The 17,586-nt window shown below is 34.3% G+C and overlaps 2 protein-coding genes across 2 annotated transcripts in view; one reads left to right on the forward strand and one right to left on the reverse strand.

The window, feature by feature from the left end:
- LOC149083096 (uncharacterized) overlaps positions 1-9,625 on the forward strand; it is a 51,717-nt gene extending 42,092 nt beyond the window's left edge. Inside the window, exon 5 of the mRNA XM_089236226.1 lies at positions 7,042-9,625. The gene's annotated coding sequence lies outside the window, so the exon portion shown is untranslated. The remainder of the gene's footprint in view (positions 1-7,041) is intronic.
- The window catches only part of LOC149083093 (midasin), a 376,364-nt gene that overhangs the window by 251,344 nt on the left and 107,434 nt on the right, over positions 1-17,586 (reverse strand). The window lies entirely within an intron of this gene.

Consider the following 17,586-nt stretch of genomic DNA (forward strand, 5'->3'; position numbering starts at 1 on the left):
AGTTGTTTGCATCTGAATTCGGAAGGCAGATAGCAGCACTTCAACACAGAACAGGCATTCCGCAGAAACAAACTTCGCGTTAGATATACCAACACCCACACGACAGATTCAGACAAGCACTAATTGTTAGAAATTTTTCAGAGAAATGTTTACGAGATGCATCATGGATATTTGTTCAAGCAGACTTCCTATAGAGCATCTTCGTGGTGGAAAAACATCGGTCTCGCAATCATCCGAAAAGTACACAAATCAGAGCCCGGAGTTATCTTTATTTATATCAATATTTAGATGGATACACACACATGTAAGCGGTATTCCCCTCCCAACCAGACCATGGCTCGCCGCTGTCTCAACGAAAATATATAAGCAGGTGGCAGATACCTAAGCCATGGTGGGAAAAATCTAACAGTGTCCCTCACTTCAGGGAAACAAGCCACCGAGCTCACCCCACCCAATGTCTCCCCGCATCTATTTATTCATTATGTTTAAAATAAAAATAAAAACTTTTTTTTAAACACAAAAAAAAGCTGACAATATTTTAGCTCTCTTTTTGTTAAACGATGCAACGAACGCGTCAGCTACATGGTAAAATGTCTACTGCTCTCATCTGGTCAGAAGTATAAAATTAGATTTAACTTTGAGAGAATTTCATAAAATAAATCGAAGTAGTAATTTAAATGCCTATTTCAATCATATACGCACCATTAGAAATGATTACGTGAAATGAAAAAGGAATCTACCAGACCGTCTTCATTGTTTATTTCTCTCTCATTCACTTAGTAAGTAAATTATTAAAATTGTTCAAAGAAAACTTCGCAACTAATCAACGTTCATTAACACAACATGTGTACGTTCATTAATAATAAAATTTAAGGCCGTACTTTCTATAAATTGAATTACACCATATTCGTTCGGGAAAAAACATCTATAAGCAGTACTAAAAATTTATTAAACAATTTCGAAATGGGGAAAAAAACAGAGGCAAAAGACTTTTTGCCCCGCAAGAAATTCCTTAGAAATCGTTTTCAGAAGTGGGGATTCTTTTTAAATGAAATAGGAAACTTTTAGAGCAATTAGGGATTTTTTGTGATTTCCATAAAAATTCGGGAGATTCAAGAACTTTTCGGATGGTCGAGAGATGAAGCTAAAATTCGGGAGACTCCCGGAAAATTTGGGAGACTTGGCAGCTATGTTATTCCATCTGGAGTAAAGCCTTCAGCACTTAGGGTTGATTGGCATATCGCTAACCTGCCCTGCTCTAAGTTAGCCAACCAATTCCAAAAAAGGATTTTCAAATAAATGTGGTGGCAGAGTTGACCAGGCTTCTCAAATTGTAAAACCTAATGCATAAAAATCAAATGCTTGGTTACCCGTTTCAGTTGTGATGATGGGAATAAAAATACTTCCCCGTATGTTTACCACAGAAAAAACAATTGAAATGAAAAAAAAAAAAAAATTTACTTTCCAAATGGAAAAATGAAATTCCTGTACAGTTTCCCTATCACAGCTGGGATTGCACTAAAAACAATTGTCTAGTGTTGGGCTGGTAGTGAGGATCAACTCTAGTACTAATCAGCTAATTGCCAATCAGTTCCCCCCCCCATGATATTTTTTTAGAAAGAATTAAGATTTTTGCACTTTTCTTCCTCTCTTTGAGCCATAATTCTGTCAAACAATCATCATTCCTGTTTCATTAAATACACACTCTTGTACAACTTACCAAGACAAATCAAACGGTCTCGCATAGACTGACAGCACGCCAGAGACAAAATCAATAACAACACTTTTACAATTTCATATTTGCAACACCATTCTATCATCCGATTACATACAGAGATCGAACTCTCAGAAGCTTTATTAGACATATTGTATTTTTATTTTTGCAATGAGATATTGAATACTGTCTTTGCATGCATTCTCTAGAAGTTATTTTAACTTAAAATCACAGTCAGCTTTTCGACAACTGACATCTTGATTTATAAGATGCATTCAAGCAAAAAAAAATTGTCTTCATTCAAAGGAATCACTTTCAAACGCAACCGCTTTCTCTGTAAGACTTATACAAATGCTTTAAAAAAATAACGAAGAAATAGTAATATGTGAATGGTAATAGTATACCCACGTCGATTATTCGTAGGAAAGTAAAAAATTATTGGCACTTTTTACCATACAACTCAAACTTTTTCCACCCACAGCACCTCTTTTCCTAATCAACACTTATCCGCGGCTCCCTAGAACAGTTTAACAAAGAGTCTCTTTGAAAATCCTTTGTCAGGACCACTAATCTACAGCGCTCTTCTGATAAAGGTTGGTGGGGCAAAGTTTGAGAACTTCTGCTATATGACATATTTATGTTTGTCACACTGCTGTCTGAGCATGCATGTATGTTTTGTGGCGATGCTACTGTAATCATGTTGTCAAAGATAACTTTTTTTGCTTCTGTTGTGACTCTAAACATGGCCACTAAAACTAGTAGTGTGCACCATGGAGGGAACAAAGAGATTTGATTTCTCTGGTCAGAGGAGTGCACCAAATGCCAAGGTCTATTGTCCAAGAAAGTTTTGATGTTGCATTTGGCAGCGCATGCCCACTCACAGCCAGGCAAACAGTTGAAACCAATGCCAAATTAGGTTTCAAGGATAAAGAACATGAGGCCTACAGTCCAAATCTCATCCCTTCTGACAATCACCTTTGGCACACTCAAACATACTTCATGAGGTCATCAATTTTCTATAGGCAAAGAAGTGCAGTAAGTATGTAGTGCATAAATGGATGAGCAACCAGCTGAAACCTTCTTTCATGGAAGAATACACAATCTTACGAGCGCTGAACAAAGAACATCGAAAAGGAAGAGAGACTACATAGAAAAATGAATAACTTGTCCACTCTACATTTCTATAAATAAATTGAACAATAATAATATAAAGTGAGGATAACTTTTGGTTTTCCTGGTAGTTTCTGAAAAAATTTCCAGAAGCAAACAAACAGCATTAAAAAAAAAATCTAAGTTACATTCAGGATGCAAAAACCCCAGCAACATGCAAAGAAATATATTTTATAAATATATTATTTTTTGTTTCGAATCAAATTTTTCATCCAAATTGTTATGCTCACACTAAAACCTTTTCTTCTAGTGTTGTTTCACTATTTAAATTGAAGAAAAAAAAAGAAAAATGACAACTACTGTTCGTGGTTCATATTTAAACTACGAACACAAAAAAAGGGAAACCCGGAACAAAAGAGTAAAATAGATTGAAAATATGGAATTTTTATGAACTAATGAAAGAACAATAAACACTGCATCTTCAGTGACGAAATATAGGTATTCAAAACAAAAGCCAATGAAATACATGTATAATCTAAGCATATTATGAAAAATTCATTGTTCATGAATTGAAAACAGAAAGCAAAATTAATGATGTAAAGAAATGAATGCTCGAAGCATATGGGGGGGGGGGGTAATTGAGCATTCATTTAGGCTTTCAAGCTCAAATGCTCTCAGAAACATTGTTTTAAGCCAATGTTAGGGGTTCCCCCCCCCCCCCACCATGAGAGCCCTAGGCTTTGATTTTAATTTTAATTTTTATACGATTCTTTCAAATTTCATTTCTTCTGATCATTAATTTTGTTTTCAATTTTTCATTTATAAACAATGCATTTTTTACAATGTTTTTATACTACACATTTCAGCTGCCTATGGCGCTGGTATTGGTGAGTTTCAAAGAAAAATTAATTTTGCAACATAATGTGCATTTTTCTATAATCTATATATATATATGTCTCACATAATTTTCTAAAAGAAAACTAAAGCATATTTAATCATTTCTTTGGAGCCTATAGTATTGAATTGGAGAGCCAGCATATTTACAGGCAAACAAAGGATACCTCTTTTGTTTTGTGTACTACTACATCCACACAATCATAAGAACTATCCAAAAGTAATCTTTTATATTGTCCCAGAAGAATTTAATAGCCCTATAGTAGGGTTTGTTCTCATCAGATTGCAGCTACATTTCACTAACATCAGAACAATCCCACCTGACTGAGTTTACCCATCCAATGAGTTTTAGCATCTCACTATATATAGTTGGGCCCCGATATAATGAACTCAGATTCAAAAAGTTCATTGATTTAACTATTTTTTTTCCTGAAATTCTTATAAAAATAAAGCTCAAACCCCCATTTAAGGTATAAAAATTTTCAACATGATGAATCATTTCTTAAGTATCCTTTTTATTATTATTATTAATTTCTTGTCATCCAAAACCGCAATCCCAATATTTGACTTTCCAGGATTTGACCTTCAGCTCAAACTGGAGGCAAACAAAAAAAAAGTAGAACAAAACTGTTACTTTGAGTGAAGGAGGCAATAAAGCTCCATTTATAGTATTCCTAGGAAGGTTTAAGTGGCTGATTGCACACCAATACTATAAAACATCGTGCTGCCTGCATATTTGGATTTAAGTAAAGAATTACTTATAGTATAAAGAAGTTACTTCAAGTTTGTGCTCTGCCTTGACAAGCAAAGAATGGCAGGTCATCCGAAGAGAAAGTGTTTTTTGGTTAGCTAAACAATGACAATTTTAACGGAATTTGATAAAAATGTTTGAAGTGTGTACATACCAAACAAACTTCTATAATGCAATTTGTTATGCATCCTAATTTTATAATTAAGTGGTTTTTTTTTTTTCAATTTTTGTCAGAAATAAGTTGCAATAACAACAAAAGTAAGTAGCTTTTGAAATTAGTCGTTTCAAGTGTGTTTATGTTAATGATCAAATTTACCCTGATTTAACGATTTCCTCGATTTAGCAAATAAAATGGTTTCTCTTACAATTAGTTAAATCAGGGGATTTGACTTTATAGTTAATTACACATTTAATAAAAACATTAGTTAATTAAATCAGCTGTTCACACACAAACATTGTGCTAATTCACCAAAAATTAAAACCAGAGGTATAGAAGAATTATACCTTCACTAATGCCATTAGTGTGATCACTAAGTCCATGGCAGATCTAAAGAGGGAAACAGTCAACTTTGTGTTGGAAGAGCCTTTGGCCACAATGTATGCTCTAACATAATACTATTTCAACAGAGCCAACTGAAGAGATAAAAGACAGATAAAAAAGACAGTGAAGCAAATGAATAGAGAAGGGTTCAATGACATGGATATAGAGGTAGTTGAAGAGCTAATTAATTCAGAGGAGGAATTGATGCAGCTGACTGCTCCTTAAACTGTACCCGATGACAAAGATCAAGATAAAGAAATGGAAAACAACTTCACAATGAGCAACATTTTTTTTCTGTGAAAAAAAAAAAAAAAAATCGAAATAAAAATTTCCCACAGCCTCAAAGCAGAATGTTTTGCATTGTTCTGCAATGAGTCTTCTGCTGGATGAAAATGTTGTGCAGAAAAATTCCTACGATAGTGTTTTCTACAGAGAAGAGCCATTTCCTCTTTTTTGTAAATTATTTCAGTGACTGTTCTATAGCACACTAGTTGTTCTGCAACATATATCACAGTTTTTGGCATACAGTGGAACATCGTAAAAAGGTCACTCTTGGGAGAGCAAAAATATGACCCCTTAATTGGTGTGATCCACTAAATGAACGCTTGCGCTGCCCCATTCCTTTACTAACGCATTTGATTGCATAAAACCCCCTTTCTTTCGCATCTTACACAAATGCAGTTTTGATAGTTAATTTATGCAAGTTAATTCATGTTATAAATCTTAATTAACCTTGCCATCCAAAATCGTGAAATACTATGGAAGCTAAAGATCAGGTCATCTGAGCTCAGAGATTTTTTAGTTTCCAGAATAAAAAAAATTACTTCAATTCAAAAAATAACAATTTATCATCATCTCTTCAGAAAAATAAAAATTAAACTTAATAAGTAATTTCAAAACAATTAAAACTGAAAAGAAGGTTATGAAAGTCATACCCCTCAATTTTTTCAAACAATAAGCTTTATTCATTTTCTATCTATGAAAGCATTTTAGACCACAATATCTACCAGGATATTGTCTATATATGGTGAAAATGATGCTGATATATCATTTTCATAATTTTTTTCATGAATGTACAATTTTAAAAATTATGAAGAAAGCACGGAAAGTGAAAATGTTGTTGTAATGGAAATCAGAATTTCCTTATTCTCAACATTGCGGAAGTCTCTTTCGGGTAAAAAACTTGTACTGGTGTGCATGTTAATGACACAAAAAATATCAACACTTCAGAAAAAAAAATTGAGAATTTTTTAAAAGAAAATTAACATTGTAATGTATGATAGTTTATATTTTTCGAGACCAAAAACAAAATTTAAAAATTGTTTGTTACCAGATTTCTAAAAATTGTTTTTTATTTTCTCAGTAAAAAATTTTATTTTTACTTGAAAATAATCAATTGAAGAAGCAAACCTTTCACTAAGATAAAAATTAGGAATCTGCCACAGGCATCCTGAAGCCGTGCTTCTTGGCTGAGCTCCTCATCCTCAACTAAGATTTACAGACCCACCAGCCTCACCCAAATTGGAGCCATGCTCTGTAAAATAGCGGGAAATCAAACCGTGGTTTGAACCATTAAAGTTAAGTGGCTAATGAACTTATGAATAATTTTCAATTTAGATGAAATTTTTGAAGGGCTTCTTCAACAAAAAGTACCCCTCTCAAGCAGAGTTGAAGATGCACTATCAGGAGTTCAATAATGTTAAAGCGCCATACAAAACAATCTGATTTTCCAAAAAATTACACACTAAGTGGAATGTGTTATCTGAGTGACTTGCTAAAAAGGTTTGACTGTATTCCCTTTTGGAGTCCTGTAGATCCATAGTTGAATGCAACTGAACAAAATTCAAAGTACTGTGTAAACATTAATACTTATTTAAAAAATATCTACAATTTAAATAAACTTAATTTGTTGAGATTTTTTCTGGTATTTAATATTTAATGAAATCTCACTGATTGGAATAAAAATATTTAGTCTTCATTCCTGATGTATAAATATTAATATTTTTTATTTCTTTTGTGTATTTCATACAGATAAAAGAACAAAAATGAAAGCTCAACCTAAGGAAGAATATGCATAAATCTAAGGGCATACTGGATTGAATATTGATTTCATCCTTATACCACAAGAAAAATAGGCCAAAGAAGTTTTTAGCTATTTCAACAGTTTTAGAAATTACATAGAAAAGTGTCGCTTGTAAATGTGCCAAATGATTATAGATATATACTTGACTTGAAAAATCTGATCAATGATTTAAAAATAAGAAAAATTACTTCAGCTTTCTAGTATCGTTGTAAAATAAGACTACTGTGATTTTGTGCATCAAACAAAAGAAATACTATTAGTTGCTGATATTTTACTTCCACAGAGTTCAAAAACTGTTGTGATTGAATTTGTATTTCAGCCACATCAATGAAATGTTACATTTTCCACAACAAATGTGTGGAAACATGTTGGTTATGTTGGGTTCAAGGTGACATTTTTCTTTCAATGAAAGATAGCTTTCTAATGACAAATATCAACATTATGTGTGAGGATCTTGTTACTGACATTGAAAATGGATAAGGGAAAAAATGCTACAACATTTTATGAAATTGATCATTTGGTTTAAAATTTTAAATGGTGTTAATATTTACGTAATTAGGAAAATCAAACATAGAATAGCTCATAAAGTATGAAATGAATTAATAAAAAGAATTAATCCTATAAATAACTCATAAAATTAAGTAGGGTCAGTAATTTTGCCATAGTCCAGTCAAAACTAATAATAGCACATAATAGATTCTCAAATGACACATTTTTAGAAGACTTATTTCATCACCTGTTTTCTGATGACTTGGAACTGATAACAATAACATGATAAATATTTAATTTTTCTACAAAACTGTATAATAGTTTTTTTGGTTTTTCCTATTATAGTTTAACATTCTCACTAGGCAAGTTCACAAATTTAATCCCTATATGCTGTATTCAAAGATTCCAAATCTTAATTCATAAGCTTTAATGAATGCTGGGTATTAATATCTGGTTTTATTATTTGTATTCATCTGTATTGTTGTGCAAATAAATCTATATCTATCATGTTTACAATATGCAAATTGAAAAACTACAAAACTATCGAACACAATATTTTTCCCAAACACAAGAGCTAATTTTCCCTTGAAGAAGACTGATGTCCACACACATGCCTCTGCAGTCCCCCATACAAATAAATGTGATCAATAAATGTGGCAATGATGTTCACATGTCTAGATACGCTATCTGTATTATTTTGCATGGATACCCTACTTCTTTGCCAAAAGACTAGTACCGAGTGTGTTCACAGAGAGTAAATTCTCCAGCATGGTCCAATCCTTCAGGTACAGCGCTTACATCCCCATGGGACAGAGCCTGGGCCATGTCTGGTTTTACAGTACTGAGTGTGTAATGTCAGTGTATAGAAGCAGAATTTTTTTTTAATACAATTTTTTTTTTAAATGCTCTCTAATTTTTTTTAAATTTTAAAACTTAAAACATGTTATTTTATTACTTCGTGTTTTTGGAAAATGTGTCAGTTATTTTCCCCTCCAATTTTATCATAGAATAACCTGGTACCTTTATGTAAAGTAATATTATTACACTGTTTTTAATTGGGTTGCTGAATTTTTGAAATATATGACATCCATATTTGTTACGGGCATCTTTTTCTCAGCCACCTCATTGGGCATTTTGCCTGTTGTGGCATTGTATTTGTATTATACACTGTAATGATATAAACTGTCCAGCTTCGAAGAGCATATAGCAGATCTTTCTCTCTGAGGTTGTGAAAATAACCACTCAAACAAATACCAAAGAACATTAGTACCTCTCAATTCCATGTCTTACAATTGGAAAGTCTAACAATTCAACACTTGAATTCCTCAAGATGGTGCATACATTCAAAGAGCTGGATAGTATGAAATTCAAAGTTGGTTTGGTGACAAATTAGTACTAAATTATGAAGTATCATTGTATTAAAATTCTTAAAACTAACCCAATAACTGGGAAAAAACTTTAAACCTTAAGGCTGTAAATTGTTTTCAAGATTGCTACTAATAAGCATGGGCGGAGATATGGAGAAGGACATTGCCCCCCAGCAATAATGACCGTGCCCCCCAGACTTCCAAGCCTATCTCCGCCTATGCTAATAAGCCAATGCCAATATATATTACAATCCACTTTATTTCCTGGAGTTACAGGACCAGTTACTAATAAAGTAAATACTTTTAATAAGGATATATATGCTTTGCACGAAATTTTGAGTGATTGGAATTCCTTATTTTCTCTGCTTATTTGGCCTGTGATCATTTGCACATATGATTTTTTTAGGTGTTTTCTACTTCAGTTTTGCTCCACCCTGTGCTTATTGTGTTTTTCTATAAGCCATTATTATTATTATTTAAAAAGAAAAAATCTTTGTTCATACATTGCTGGTCTACAATATTTCAAATGTCTAAATATTATAATTAAGCCATAGAGCAAAACATGTAATAATCATTGTTATGCTGCATACATATAGCAGATATTATGTTGTATTGATCAATATAGACATTGCTGATAATTGTCTCCACCCTCAAAGTAAAACAATGAAAAATGTAATTTTTTGCATCTCTAGTCAAGTCAAAGTTTAAAAGAAAACTGATTTGTGTTGCTTACTCTCAATGTGTGAGGCTCAAGGATTGATACAAGAAACACAGCACTGTGATTGCAGGCATATATATAAACAGTATCGTACTACTATCATCTAAGCAGAGATGCCATTGTACTTGAATTTACCTGGGTCCCGGGACCCAGGGTATTATAAAAATCTGGGTCTTTTTTGAGCGAAAGTGGATCCCTCTGGAAAAAAATTATGCTTTCCCCCTCTTCCATAATTCACTGGTATCTCTATGAATTTTTTTTCCCAGCATGATCTTTGGTCTTTGATCACCTGCTTATATCCCTTCTTCGAGACAAAAAGGCGAGCCATGTTCTGGGTAGGAGGAGGTATCTCTGTGAATCAATTAAATAATTCATTTATAAAAACATGTTCTATCCAAAGGTTCATTTACTTTCATTGTCTAGTAGTAAGAGAAGCTAGCAAAGAAACCCATTAACACAGAAAATTTATCATGGAATGTAGCACATATAACAAATCTAAAACAAATATACAGTTGATCCTGCTGATAACGTTCCTATTTAAAACATTTTCCCACTTAGTACAACTGATTTTCATGGTCCCAACTCTAAGTAATTCTTGTCAAGATTTCCCATTTGAAGTGTTTTCCTGCTTACAACAATTTTATGACAGTTTTTTGAAAAGCATTGTAAGCAGGACCCATCTTCCAATTCCCTATTCATACAAGCAAGGAATTACGAAGCAATTTCCTGGTATGATTTTATTTTCCCTCCCTGATGGTCCACCACTCTGATCTATTGTCATTCAACTCCCACATATTTTCACATCTGAGTATTGGATTTATGTCAGATTTATATTGGTGAAACTTAACAGTGCGCTGGAGTGTGCCCACTTTAGCGTGATTTGTGTTCAGTAGATATAGTGCCACTATCTAGAGCACAACTAGATACTTTCTCAAACTGGGCAAGCACACATTTTGGCACCCCATGTAATATAGAAGCAGTTATAAAGGGTGAATTCTGTGTCTCCTCTGATCCAGAGCCCGGGAGAACTAGACCTGCCGGCTTCCCCCCCCCCCCCCCCAAGGTCCACCCTGCACCTATTCTCCAAATTAGTAATGCATGGATTTGAAATTTAATGTATACATATTTGTGTTGTAGGTTTGTGCGATTGCCGTGGCAACCAGAGCTTTTTTCCAAAGGAATAGCCGATTCAAAATAGGAAAACGTTAGAAAAATCATATTTTTAGCCGATTACCACTGCACAATCGCGGGTTCCAAACAAGGATTTTCACCAAAGGCAAGATCTGGAGGTATGGGGGCCCTTGTCCCCACCCCCCAAGAAAATGAAAAATTAATACTTTTGTAGAAAATTAAAATATTTGAAAAAATAGCCTTATACTATGTTTTTGAGCATAAGTGGCCCACAATTTCTGTGGAAGAAATCCTTCTGCCCCTCCAAGAGCCGATTCTGCATACACACCAGTGGTTTTTTGCGATGAGATGCGGTGACTACCACATAGCAGCTTGATGACAAAACTGGATATTCAAGGTAGAATTTTAACAGATTCCCCTTTTTTTTCCTGAACGATCTCGAAAAATGTTTTATTCTTTGAATAGGCATTCCAAATCCTTTATGATTTTTCAAAATATGTGCATTCGCAATCTTGTAAAAACAAGGCGAATTTATGCCGTAAGTTTTTCTCTCTACGTTTTTCACCTTGAAACTAGGAAAGAACACATCCAGGACGCGTGAACCAAATGTTTATGTGTCCTCTTCAGAAATTTCGGGTATTTCATGCATTATAGCACATCAATGCCATCTCTGATCTAAGGCAGGAATGGACACCTTTTCTCTGTTCAAGGGCCAACATAATGGTCAACCAGTTTTGCAGCCAGGTTAGAGGTGTCACTCTTATATATAAGCCGCACCAGTAAAATGGCCAGAAGAAAACAAACTCAAATTTGTAAATACCAAACGTAACATGGTGACAAGGCAATCATTACACTTGTATTTCTCAACTTCACGAGCAGAACATATTCACTGTTTAACTGGTAGCATTCCCAGTAAAAAGTAATTAATTAGTAATAAATTAGTTTATTCTGAGGGAAAAAAAATTCCATTCAATACATTCATATTCCGAATTTTAAAACTTTTTTTTTTTTTCAAATTTCTCTGTGATTGTTATTTTTCCTTACACCTGATTTGGCACCTCTCCTATATTGCGAGGAATTGTTATTGACTGTAATAAAAGTCAATGGTAGACTTAAACAGAAGTTTTATAATTGGAATAAAATGTGTACCAAAAGTTAGTTGCACTGACTATAAACTCAAACGATATACGAAATGGACAAAAACATGATGACACAAAGATAAGATGCACCAGCTTCACATTGATCAAGACTATCTGTAAATACACAGGGATGCAAATGCCACTCATTTATTTTAGAGCAGCAAACTTTCATTTTTGGAGCAGAAATTTTGAAAATGAAGCAAGACTATAAATGGACTATATCTGCAATATATAAGGAGTAATTTTCTCCTAAAATGCTGAAAATTTTACCAAAAATGGTTAGAACAGATAACATTTTAACAACATTTCCGTCACAATAAATTTTCTTCTTCTCGAGTCCATTTAAAAAAATTTTCTGTAAAGTTGCTGCTAATGCAGCATTATTGAAATAACAATATCAATTATTTGATTTTCTTTTCAAAATATACACATGCGTACTAAAAGACAGCAAGAATTTTTAGCTGCTTGAACATAAAAATCTTATTAACCCTCCTATAGCAAAAAGCGCAGAATATAGTAAGAGGGTTCCATGAAAAAAATATATATACCTCTGTCAATGCTGGGGTAGCTCTTAGACCATGCGGCAGCAAGGGCACTGCTCTAGGAGGGCTCAAAATCCCAAATTGAAGGGCAAAAAAAATGTGGTCTGGCGCAAAAAAATAGGTCTCGCTTGAATAGTTCTTTTCTTTGAATTGCCTGTTTGCTGGTGTCAAACCCAGATTTTCCCGATGTGAAATTGTCACGACCAGTAACTGCAGAGGATAATACATGACCACATAGTAGCTAGATGCACAACTGGATATTTTAGCTACATATTCGGGTGATCGGGAGGTCCCACCGATCTTCGAAAAGTTTTGATAATTCGCGATCCAATCCTACACAATTTTTCACAAAAACGTGTGTGCAAACGTGAGTTCACACCATAGATACACTGTCTTTGAACGGAGGTGGGTAGCCAAAGTTTTTACCCATTGCTTTCGGCCTAAAACTCCTAAATAACATTATTCTCGTGGAAGACAAAAACTCTCGGAAATCAGAAAATTCAGTTATATAGCCTTCATTCAAGGATGCAAGTAGATATTCCATCAGCCTATTCTTTGATAGCCCTCTGGGATTATAGTAACTATATAAGGCTTTCTTTGTACTCAAAGCACTAAAACTATTTTCTTATATCACAAGATAGCACGATTATGGTAGATGGTTAGGGAGAGAAAAAATAAAAGAAAAATTTGTAGGGGTTTTCCCTTCCATACTTTTTTTTTTTGTTAAGAGCACATTCCTTGCATGAACAAAATTTTTACATGTCCTTTTCCTAAATCCTAAATTCCAGATATTTGACGCACTATAGCTCGCTAGCACAATATCTGTGTACCACAAACAGGAATTTGCGCTAATGCGCAGGGATTTAATACCTTGGTGACCATATAGCAAGCAAATTTTGTTGCCACAGCTCTTTCATCGTTGAATATAAAAATATACGAGTGCACCATTATTTGGTGCTCCTGCATGCCCATAAAGTTAAAATTAACACAATTTGTGTAGCACATTTATTCTTATTAAGTGAGCTACCTGCGTTAATCAGAAAATATCTACATTTTTGTTTGAAGAAAAGTCTGGTGCGACATGAAATGATAATAACTTTCCATGTCAAAATTTAGAGATAAATGCTTCTGTTTTCGGTGTGAATATGTGATCATGTCCAGGAGTGGAACTCCCTTGGTCAAAGACACAAAATCAACCCTAATATCACATTTGACAAATTTTTGCCCTTTGAAATTATTAGTGTTTGCATAGCCTATAGTCAGTTGAAGTTTTGAGAAGCCATTGTAAGTTGACATCCACATCACCGTCAGCAGAACACCAAATATGCATTCTGATGCAAACAAATACAGAGGCCACATGAAACACCTCGTCCAAAGAGGTGAGGAAAGAAAAACTTTATGAGCGATTTATGCGTTCCAAAAAACAGTATGGTGAGAACATAGAAGTTATTTTTGTCCCTAGAAATAATGAAAGCAAGTAGTTCGTAAATAAGGAAGTCTACTGTTAGAACTATTAAAATAATAACAAAAAATTTACTTTGATACATAGTACTTTTAACCACACTAACCCCCCCCCCCTAACCGCAGACCCAGATGAGGTTCTGTGAGAGCTTAATGAAGTATCTTGGAACCTAGAGACCTTTTAAAGGAAAACCCTTTTTTTGTTGCAGATACACATAAAGCTGTTAGTGAAACCTCAATAGCAGATAACCCTGATAACACATCACTCTACTTACCATTTTTCTTTTACAATCCTGGTTGTCTTCAATGGAATTATGTTAAACTCCTGTGATAATGTGTCCCCACTTAAGGAGTCATTTTTATAAAAATACTCTTGATAAATTTTCACAGAAATCAGAAACCCATCATATTATAATGTGCACGCGATAAGCTTGATTCTTAACTTTTGTTGGTGTTCCTGCCATTTTACAGAGCATGGGCTCTCACATAAGTGCATTTGATATAGCCTGCTTTGAGACTCAGGGAAGGGGGATGGATCTAATTTTGTACACTAAGAATTTACTATAGAGTGGGCCACCAAAAGTCTTCCCAGCGTAGAGGTAAGGCGGCCGAGTGATGCAGTGTTAAGATGCTCGCCTTCCATTATGAAGGTTACCGGTCAAAATCCCCGGGTTTGAATCTGGCCAAAGAACATCAGAACAAATTTCTTTATCTGCCAAGCCAGGAGCGACCACCGATGGTGCCTTAATTTTCCACCCAATTTCACTGGTTGGAAATTGCCATATTGTGATACATGACCGGAGTTGGTGAGTGGTAAAGTAGCTTAGAGAGGTTTGGTTATAGGAAAGAGAACATGGCCATCCTAACAGTATCAGGGCCTTCCCACGGATAGATATTCTGGGCCTGATACTCACAAATAACAAGCCAGTGACTTGTTAGCTTACGGATCACTTTTTTACAATCCCAGTTGTCTTCAAAAAAATTGTTGGTTGTTAAAAAAATCAGATAATTTGGTGGACTAAACTAAGAAATATAAATTTAAGTAGTTTTGCTTTTCAAATCCATCCCCCCCCCCCACCCCAGATCAAGAACTGTGGACATTTAAACTTTGGTAATAACTCAAGAAAGACATTTTCTTTTTAAATTATTCTTTTGTCTAATGTTCAGAGCAAAGCATATGGAAAGTTTCCCACAACCACAAGTGACCATCACTGTGAATGAGCATGCTGAAAATTTAATGCCTCTATACGCCAGAGAACACACGGATGCTTTTGCTGTCCAGACAGCATTTCTCATGTAACATAACGGAGAAAGCAGAAAACCTTCTGAAGCCTTCAGACAGTTGTACCACCCCTCTCCTCAGTTTAAAACTGAGTCTTTTCACTACATGTCGATTCATATACAATTTGTTAGTGTAATTTTTTCGGAATATTTCTACAGTTAATTTTTTAAACCAGAAATTGGTTCCAACTGTACGACAAGTAAGATGTTAGTTATTTTCCATTTTATTCTTGAAATTATATGCAGTGGAAAATGTTTTTTGGAGCGAGTCTATGACGGAAGAAATGGTGTAAACTTTACTGGACATTATGTATATTAAATACATATTCAAAATTTGTTATGATTCAAGGAAAGTCTCAGAACTAGGCTGACCATATATTGATAAAAATACAAAAAGTCAAGTTCTTAAATATGGAACATCGCTAAAAAATCTGCTTAGTAAGAGGAAAGTAACCAATTGACATTTGAATTTGTTGAAATATTGCTAGTGGTGGGGTAAAAAAGGTAGAGTACAAGCGAAGTGAGCTGAAATGCATTTCACAAAAAAAAGTTGAATATCAACAATATACGCAAGGAATATTGGAATTTATCATAATTATCATAATAAAACCTATAAAATGAAAATCATCATCTATGATTTAATAAAGATGAGAAATTGTGTAAATATAAAAAAAAAAATCAGGATGGTAAAAATTACAGGAAAATACACCATATTTTTAGATGCATTTGATATCTATATTTATTATGAGCAATCCATGCCTTTTTTTTCTTTCAGACAGCTCATTAGAAGAAAAAATACACAGGCAAAATGCCTAAACTACATGTCATATGGTTGCCCTAATTATAACGATCAAAGGTTCTGTATTACAGTTTCAGTACTATCAAGGATATTGAAAGATCTTTTATATTGGAAACCTTTGATCCAAGGCAAAGGTTTCTAAATGGTGAGCTGAAGAACTATGAGGTACCCTAGTCAGGTATTTGGGCTGCTGATACACCTCCCATTAATGATCTGCAACAGCTAGGTAGGCCTATATCCTGGCTTGGGACACTATTGGAAACAATTTTGATATACAAAGGTCACAAGGAATCAAAAAGTTTGGGAACCACTGCCCCAAGGCAAGTCTTGTTCTCAAACCTTCAGCTCAACAGAAGGTTGAACAATAATCCAGCAGACATGACCTAAAAAGTTCATAGGACTAATAAAAATAAAATAAATGTGTAATCATGAAAAAAATATACGACTATTGGAAAACTAGCCAATTAAGTTGCCTGTCACATTGAGAACATAAATGAATGTTGTAAATTTTCACCTACATTACACTGCATTCATAATACGAAAATTTAGGCATCTGTCATTTTCCCTTCAAAATATTTAAGACAGATGAGAGCACCACTACGACATGAAACACACATAACTCTCAACAACATAAATGCATTAGGGTCCCATGAACACACACTACACACGTTCCAAAAAATCTGCAATTTCCCTTAAATAGAAAATACTGCATCCAATCTCAAGTTCCAGATGTTAAACTGTTTTGAAGTCATATGGATTATGGTGAGTATACTTTTCCCCCCAATTTTCTTTGCACATCAAACATGTACTTGTGAATATACAGTAAAACCTCTCTTTGTGAAAACCAATGGGACAAAAAAGATTTGTCTGTAGAAGAGGTGTGGCCAAAGAGGGGTTTGAAAAGCATACTTTTATTACACACAGGAAAATTATTTGGCCATAAAACAGGGGTGACTGCATCTGAGGGGTATCCCTTAAGAGGTTTTACTGCATTCGCAGAAAATAGTTTATCTGAAACTTCAGTGCACTTCCAAAAGAAATGGCAAAATCAGAAATAAAAAGACTCACACTTTGATGTTCAATATCAATCCCATCCCTCCTTCCTTATAAAACAATGGACTGTATTTAACCCACTGTCATTCCACAGATGAGGTCACCCTTCTGTTGCAAAGTAATAAATTTTATTTCAAGAGCCTAAAATTAGAAGCACTTTTTTCTGGTCGACTCTTTTAGACAAAATTTTTGTCCCGCTGGCATTGGTAAATGCAAATATGGGGGGGGGGGGGGCGGGAGTTAAGAAGCCGAGATTATAGTGCATTTTTACAGTTAAAAACAAACTCTCTTACTGAAGAAAAAATTTCAACCCCCCATATAGAAAATCCTACATATGCTACTGCCCGCAGATGTCATTGAAAAATATATTTAACTACATCATGAAATAATATCTAAATTTGCTAGATCAGGTGATTTCCAAACACTGTGATGCAGCACTATAGAGTTTGGAATCAATTACGAGTATTAAAATTTCAGCCGGTTTCCCCCCCTGAAAATAGACTTGTCCAAGTC

Source organism: Pholcus phalangioides, unplaced genomic scaffold, assembly GCF_987345545.1.
Source record: "Pholcus phalangioides strain wild (caught in Gottingen) unplaced genomic scaffold, Ppha-v1.0 ptg000009l_1, whole genome shotgun sequence".
Lineage (NCBI taxonomy): Eukaryota > Metazoa > Arthropoda > Arachnida > Araneae > Pholcidae > Pholcus > Pholcus phalangioides.